The following is an 8,743-nucleotide window of genomic DNA, read 5'->3' as shown; positions in this document are numbered from 1 at the left end:
AATAATTCGACATTCTTTAATTTGTCTCTCAAAGTTTTCAAGACCATGTCTGACAATTGCGTATATTTTGGTGTAGATTCATGACTAACCGGTAGTTGAAACATTCTATGGATTGTCAAGCCATCGATATTGAATGCTGCGATACCCGTGGGAGCAGATATGGCAGTTGTTTTTTCCAAATTTATTCTGATCCAATGTTTAATCGTTTCAATTAGAAAACTTTTCCCTGCACCACCCTCGCCACTTACGTACAGTCGCAGAATCTGATTTTTATCTTGTAAAACTTGGCATACTTCATCAAAGACTCTTTTCTGGTCTTTGTTCAATTGCGACATCATTTGCGATAAATCAATCGGGTCGTCAATCTTACCAAAATCTTCCAGATCTTTCATCACGTCGTCAGCTTCTATCGGATTACAATCCAGTTCATCGTCATCGGATCTGTCTCTGTCTGCTGTTTTCAGATCATTTTCGCGCTTCTCGATTAATTCAGCAACGTTCTCAAAAGCTTTCTGTATTTCTTCGAGCCTTTCGTGATATTTCATTGCCTTCGTTAAAACAGACTCTGAATTCTTAAAGGCATCCGTGTAAGTCTCGAATGTACCTTTGAGTTCACTCAAATCTCTCCATGGTTTGAACAGAAGAAGCAGCGAGTAAAAGTATTTTTCGGGCTCAGTTTTTATATTAAATCGATAATGGTTAATTAAATAACCCTTTTTTGGTTTTTTTAAAAATAAACCCGATGCCAGTTTGTAACACTTGACTTCGTCATTATTTGACATCTGTTTCGTAATTTCCCAGAATCTGGCAAAATCGTACAAATTCAATGATTCTAATTCCTGAGGTCTATTTGGATAGTAATCATCGATGAGTGACGAACAGTAAATATTCGTAGAATTTTCATCGAGAGCTTAAATTTCATTAAATGTTTTAACTTTTCTATTTCTCACCTCATTAACATCGATCCATTTGACCATGGTATCATTATCCGTACCGTACAAGGGATTCCCTAATAGTGTATCCGCAGCTTCTAAAGCACCGCATTCTCTGTTATTTAATGAATGCATTGCAAAATTCCACAGTTTCGATGCCAAGGACTTATTCGAATCTATCACTTCAAAGTCTGTATTGCATTTTTCCGACTTTGTCGTGTATTTTGTTAAATATGAGTTTAAAAACTCTGATTTTTCTCTAATAAATTGTATGTCCATATTTCCCTCCCAGGCTAATTTGATAGCCGGATTATAATCATTTATAAACCTTTCCGACTCCTTGCGAGGAAGATCGTACAAGTCTGCTCTTACTGCGTAAATTTTTTCTACCGACTATCAAAGTGATAACGTCTCTTAAAACGAAATTCTCAGTAACTGGCCGAGGAAAATCGAACCGACACTTTCTGTATATATTAGTTTCCGTTTTTTTTGTACGCATGCAATACGAGTTATGTTTATGATTCTGATCACTTATTACCGTATCGTACAACGTTGGCGAAACATTTTCATCTGGAATTTCACACGTTACGTATTTTTGAATAAACGTAGCAACTTCTTCATCCGGCGATTTTCCTAATACTGGAGCATCTTTTATCCAAATCATACAATGCATGTGCTGGATACTTCTACGTTGATATTGCAGTCGCCAGAAGTAATGAATAACCTTTCCTATTGGATTATCGGACGAACAAATAAAATCAATCATGGCTTTGAATTTTATGCACATGAATCTAGAAGTACTTACAGGATCGTATGCGATTTGTTCGCTGATGCCTAACTTCTCTTTATCGGGATTCATATCTCGTAAATATTCACCCAAATCGGACCATTTCCATTCACTAGGACTCAAAGTCAAAAACCACGTCGCTGGACCGTAATGCAAAGTCATGCATTTTACATTATTGGACGGTTGTCGCCAAAATTGATCCGTATTTCTCAATTTTGCGAAAATACTCATTAAATTCGATTCTAATTGGTAACCTTTCAATTCGTTCAAGTATCTACCAGCAGTGTATCTCTCTCGTGGGTTAGTAACCATCATCGTATAATAGATACCACTTTTCAACTGTCGGTAGTTAGCATCATTGAGAAGGAAGAACAGATACTGCAGATTCAACCTGAATCTACTATGTTTCGACATCAATCGTGTTCTAATAAATAAATATTCCGGCAATGCAAAGTTTCTATCTTCTCGTTGTCCATTGACACCATCAGGATATAAATCAGGGAAACACATGACATCCAGATATTTATAACGATTATCCATTGGAAAATCTTCAATTTTCACCATTTGATAAAGCTTCAATGCAGATTCGTTATCAATTCTTTTCGCGTGTATTGGGTATATTGTATACTGATCGTTAATATCCGAATGTTCAGTGATTTGTGTGAGAAAAGCCGTACGTTTTAAAACGGTTTGATCATTATTATTTTTGTTAAAACTCTTATATTATTATTTTTGTTTTGCTGTACATTGTACAAATTCAATGCTGGTAATTCCTCAACCACCTCATTTATTTCGTCATTGTCGCTTTCCTCATCGACAATCCTATATTCTGTTTCCTGCAACTTATCCTTTAATAGATCATCAGATGACGCTGGAAGACGAATTTTCGAGTAATGAGGATTATTTTCTTTCAACCATTGTAAAGCCTTATACATTTTATTAATATCTACCAAATTTTCCCAAACCACTTTAGATTTCTTGGGTATACCTCGAACGAGAATGTGCAACTCGTGATTCAAATTTATAGGATCTTCCGGAGGACATATCTTATCCAATGTTTCTTGTAAAGGCAGAGGCAAATGAAATGTTTTACCTTTTCCTAAACAGAGTTCGATTATATAAGTTTCTTGATTTAAAATGTGCTATATTTAAATCATTTAATTATTTTTTTTGTTCAAGTACATTTAACAGCAAAAACTGCATATACGTAGGTATGTATTTGACTCTACTGCCATTACTTGAAACAAATACATTATTCGATATTAACAAATTGGAACTCTAAAATTACGAGTAATTATTTTTCATTGTACAGACTAGGTTTAAATTTTTGAGGACCTTCTTTTGAACATGGCTTGACCTTTTCATTTTTATGATTTTTTGGAGATAGGGTGAGAGAGGACAAATGAGGGTAAGAGAAGACGAGATAGTCGAAAGAGGGTGAAAGAGAACGAAAGTGGGTGAGAAAAGACGTACGAGGGTGAAAGAGGTGAGAGAGGGTGAGAGAGGACGAAAGAGGTCGAAAGAGGGTGAGAGAGAACGAAAGAGGGTAAAAGAGGACGAAAGAGGGTGAGAGAGGACGAAAGAGTGTGAAAGAGGACGAAAGAGGGTGAGAGGACAAAAGAGGATGAGAGAGAATGAAAGAGAGTGAGAGAGGACAAAGGAGAGTGAAAGAGGACGAAAGAGGGTGAGAGAGGTCGAAAGAGGGTGAGAGAGAATGAAAGAGAATGGGAGAGGACAAAGGAGAGTGAAAGAGGACGAAAGAGGGTGAGAGGACGAAAGAGGATGAAAGAGGACGAAAGAGGGTGAAAGAGGACGAAAGGGGGTGAGAGGGAATGAAAGAGGGTGAAAGAGGGTGAGAGAGAATGAAAGAGGGTGAGAGACGACGAAAGAGGGTGAAAAAGGCGAAAGATGGTGAAAGAGGACGAAAGAGGGTGAAAGAGGACGAAAGAGGGTGAAAGAGGCGAAAGATGGTGAAAGAGGACGAAAGAGGGTGAAAGAGGACGAAAGAGGGTGAAAGAGGGTGAAAGAGGACAACAGAGGATGAGAGAGGACGAAAGAGGGTGAAAGAGGCGAAAGAAGGTGAGTTAGGGCAAAAGAGGGGTAGGAGTGGAAGTAGGGGGTGGGGGTGGGGCGGTATGTGGGAGGGAAAGGGGTGGGTGGAAGTTGAGGGAGGTGTGAGTGAAAGGTGTGAGAATAGATTTATATATATATATAATCCTGATGACGTCAGCGGACGCGGACAGAGAAGAAGAAGAAGACGACGTTACTTCATTTTTCATGAAAAACGTCACTTTTTGACCGCTTGTATCTCCAGAACGGCTTGACCGATTTTATTCCTTCTTGGCTCAAATTACTCGTGGCGATGCCGCCTTTCAGGGTATATTACGTGCAATTCAAAATTTTTTATATTTTAGTAGTTCTATACTTCCAAAAAATGGACTTTGGTGGTGCAGGATAAGGAGACTTGTAGTGTCTTTTAAGGTCTTTTAGGGTTTGAACATGGCCGGAGACACTACCGCGTCTCCTAATATTATGTTATACAATGATTGAATAAAATAACATTAAATAACATTGTTTTTATGTATCCAAGAGTTGTGCGAACTGTCGAATCCCAGCCATTTCACGAAAACCTCGTCACCCCTCCTGCGCAGTATTTTCTCCACGAGGTACACATCCGGACAATTTGCGCGATGCAGCTCGTGCTCGTAAAACGCTCCAGCGATAGATGTCTTGCGATAATCCTCGAGTAGATATGTTACGGGATTAGTATGCTGCACTTTAACAATCTTAAACACCTCGGTTGTCCAATTTGGCGTGTATCCCTTCTCAAAAAGTTGTTTGTACTTGCTGACGCGTACCTGATCACCTACTTTGAACTTTGCCGGGCCCGCGATTTTTACACGATTATACACGGTAGCCAAGAGTCTTTCGGCGATCGCGGGGGTAACGTCGGCGGGTCGCATACCAATCGTTCGATGCTTGCGTCCGTTGTAATCCGATACGAGGCGTGGCAGTATGTCGAACTACTTGTAAGTACCATTCAGCGTAAACATCTTCCACATGTCATTTTTTAGCGTGCGATTGAATCGCTCGACGACCGACGCCTTCAATACCGAATATGTCAAATAGTGATTAATGTCATGTTTTCGCATAAGTCGTTGCACATCGGCGTTGTAAAATTCCTTCCCGTTATCTGTTTGCATGTTTTTCGGACATCTCTTGCTGTCTCGAATTATCTCAGCGATTGCGTTAGCTGTCTCGCTTCCTCCTTTACTCTTTAGTAGTACAGCCCACGCATACTTGCTCAACACATCGATGACGGTGAGTATGTAGTGGTAATCTCTGTTGAAACGGGAATACGGACGCATCTCGACAATGTCGGCTTGCCACAGATCATCGTATCCTCGCACTATGACATGTCTTCGAGGGAAATTTTTTCTCGCTGACGCGTGCAACTCGTTTATCAACTGCCGTCTCTCCAAACTATGTTGCTCGTTGTTATTTTCACTATTCATTCTCGTTCGTTCACGTTCGTGCCACGTTGTTTCGAGGTTCTTTCGGGGTTCGTTCACGTTTGTGCCACGTTGTTTCTAGGTTCTTTCGCGTTCGTGCCACGTTGTTTCGAGGTTCGTTCACGTTCGTGCCACGTTGTTTCGGAGTTGTTTCGAGGTTCGTTCACGTTGTTTCGAGGTTGTTTCGGGGTTCGTTCACGTTGTTTCGTGGTTGTTTCGGGGTTTGTTCACGTTCGTGCCACGTTGTTTCGGGGTTCGTTCACGTTCGTGCCACGTTGTTTCGAGGTTCTTTCACGTTCGTGCCACGTTGTTTCGAGATTCTTTCGGAGTTCGTTCACGTTGTTTCGAGGTTGTTTCGGGGTTCTTTCGGGGTTCTTTCACGTTTGTGCCACGTTGTTTCGAGGTTGTTTCGGGGTTCGTTCACGTTGTTTACTCCCGTCCTTGACTCATTCGAAAATCGTCTTTGACTCGTTTGCAGCCTTTTTCACAGTCGCGTCTGACCCGTTCGTAGCCGCTTTTGACTCAATCGTAACCGTCCCTGACCTGTTCGCAACCCTTACTGAGTTTTTGATAGCCTTGTATGTAACCTTTAATGACTTGTTCGTAGCCTCGTTCGCAGCCCTGCTTGACATGTTCGTAACCTCGATCGTAGCGGTTGTGTTCACCACCGTTTCCAGGTCGTTCACTGCTGCTTCCGGGTCGGTCACTGATACCACTCATTGTTGTTTGGTAGCACGCTGATCGTAGCTGTTCGTTTGCAACCACTTCTTCTAGACGTTTGTTTGATAGACGTTTCTGAGCCAACCGCTCATTAGATGTCTGTGTCTGAGGTAGTGTTTGGTGCACGCAAAAGTTCTTTTATCGCAGTCTCCAACGCTCGTACATCCTTCTCTAACGCAGTCAGCTTCTCATCTAACTCTTTCTGTTGGACCATCAATGTTTTAAAGCACTCTTCCAGGTACAATTTATTGACGGCATCGGTATCCGCTTCAGGTTGCGCTACACGGCGAATCTTGCGCGATCTCGCGTCATAATCTGTAGCGACGCGACATAGAGCGTTTTTACGCACACATCTTCTCATCAATGTGTGCCAATGATCGCCGGTTGTATCAATTCTTCTTTCAAATAATCCAAATTTATTGATAGACATTTTTTTTTTGCAATGCTTTGTAAAGTGTCACGCGATGAACTGAATAGATTGTCGGGACCCCCGTTTAATTTATAATAATGCCTGCTTCCCGCAGTTCCTCGATGATCGACAGGATCTCGTTGTCATGCGCGTTGTTGCCAGCTTGGCGCGAAGCGTCGAGCAATCGTAGGCGATCCACTAGCTCGTTGGGGTCGTCCCAGTGCACGTAATCAATCTTATTGTCGATTAGCGTCATAGCGCGAGGCATTCCCATGCCAGATTTTGGACTCTCCACTTGCGTCAACGGTGCAATTATATATTTGTACTTGTCCCCCTTGCTACCCTTCACACGACCTTGCGCATCAAAATTGCGTTTATGCACGTTTGTCGTCAATAATATGTGTTTGTATTTTTGCAAATCGTCATCCCGGTAATCAGGTTTTTCTTGAAGATCAACTTGTACAATCCGGGCGTTCCAATGTACCGCGTGTCGCCTATGATTATATTGTCATCTTTGTCAATCGCGAATCGCTTGCTGCCGAGCCGCATTTCATTCTCGCCGAAGTAGACTCCGTATACATTATCAATTTCTTTCTTCTCATCAGCACCGAGGAGAGCGTCCATGTACTTTTGTCCTAATGGCCCCCAATCCTTTCGCATCATTTGTTGACCTTTCGACGATCTTAACCAGTGTCGAAGGGATATTTCGGGCGGGTTACGCGTGGTTTCGAAAACATTTTCGTCTACGAGTGCTTTGGGTATCACAGGTAGTACGCTTATCGGTGTATATGTTGTCGGCAGTGAAGCGTCCAATGGCTTCAAAATATCATATTTTCTCTTTTTCAATTCCTCCTCCTCCTCTTTATATCGCTTGATAGTTTTATGTTTTCTCTTTTTCGGTGTCTTCCCCTCATACCGTGTCTCGATCTTCACACCGTCATCGTCGTCGTCGTCGTCGTCGGTGTTAAGCTCGTTTTTCACCGAAATCGTCGCGTTGTCGACAATCTTTTGTAGCGGCTCGATAATAGGTTTAAAGTGAGTCTTGACGGCGATATCATCATCGAACTTTCCGGTCTTCAGAGCGCGGTGTTTCTTGCGGATCGATTCGGCCGTCTTCGCAATCTCCTTGGCAACCTTTTCACGCTCGCAAATATTATCAGCCATGTCGGCAGCACTCTCTAGAGTTTCTCTCGACCGGGAGGATTGTTGGCGACGACTAATGGCTCTGCGGTATCGCGAACTCGTTAAATCTTTTTTCTGTATCGCCCGTTCGTAAGCGAGCTGTCCTTGTCTATCACTAGAAATCCATACTTTTTGTTGTTAACATGTACGACATAACTCACTGAAATCCTCATACGACATGTCGGTATTTACGTGATCGTTGTACACGTGCTTCAAATTGGTGGCGTCCTGTTTAAACAGGATTAGCAGGTTCGCGTTGTCGCGTATAAGATGTTTTGGTATTCTCGCGTATGTCTGACAGAGATAGAAGCAGTCGATGTTCGAGTGGCGCCCCATTGAGAAGTACTCTCTTATCGTATCTTGCTTGTCGCATGCCACGTCATCAAAGACAAAAATTGAATTTGGATATGCCTCGCTCGGTGGAATGACGTCACTGTTATTGGAGAATGTAAAGTAGCCGATTTCGTCAATCGGCGTCAATAAATCTTCCAAATAGCGATATTTCGGCTGTTGCAGCGATTTAGAGTACACGTACACGTTCTCGAAACGCACACCGTGCGGACTTTCCAGCAGGCTTATCAACACGTTGGTTTTACCGCAGTTTGAGGGGCCGCAAACGATCGCGTGTATAGTTGTCGGTAGCATCGTACCGTGTTTGCGCACACCTTTGTTCACGCTGCAGCGTACTCTGTCGTCGTAATTCATCACTCGTATCGTCAGAGGTTGTCGCACGAATTTCATTTTCTCACTCCCGATTTGACCTCCAACGTCCGCCTATTTATAGCTGCGCGGACTCGCGCTTTGCTCAGTAATATCTAGAGATTGCGGCGGATGTCAACGAAAATAGGCACAGGTGTATTAAATCGTGCGATAAACGCACTTCCGGTCGAGCTTCATATTCCCGGCTATCAATTTTGCGGCCCGGGAACTCGTTTGGAAAAGCGTTTGGCTAGAGGTGATCAAGGCGTCAACCCATTAAACGCGGCGTGTTGTGAACACGATATAGCGTACTCTCGGAGCAGCAAACTCACCGAGAGACACGCGGCGGATAAGGTACTCGCCGAGAAAGCGAAAACTCGCATCGTCGCGAAAGACTCGAGTCTCGGTGAGAGAGCCGCGGCCGCAGTTGTCTGGGCAGCGATGAAAGCCAAGACGAAGCTCGGCATGGGCTTGAAGAAGAGGACGAAAAAGAGGACGAAGA

General features: G+C 42.8%; 1 pseudogene; it reads right to left on the bottom strand.

Moving 5' to 3' along the window:
- Positions 1-6,445: 6,445 nt before the first annotated feature.
- LOC146722943 (uncharacterized) lies at positions 6,446-7,524 on the bottom strand (annotated as a pseudogene).
- Between the last annotated feature and the right edge of the window lie 1,219 nt (positions 7,525-8,743).

The sequence above is a fragment of the Nylanderia fulva genome, unplaced genomic scaffold (assembly GCF_048542155.1).
Source record: "Nylanderia fulva isolate GAGA-0341 unplaced genomic scaffold, ASM4854215v1 Scaffold251, whole genome shotgun sequence".
In the NCBI taxonomy this organism is placed as follows: domain Eukaryota; kingdom Metazoa; phylum Arthropoda; class Insecta; order Hymenoptera; family Formicidae; genus Nylanderia; species Nylanderia fulva.
Note: the sequence above shows the minus strand (reverse complement) of the source record. Positions and strands in the feature narration are given on the sequence as shown.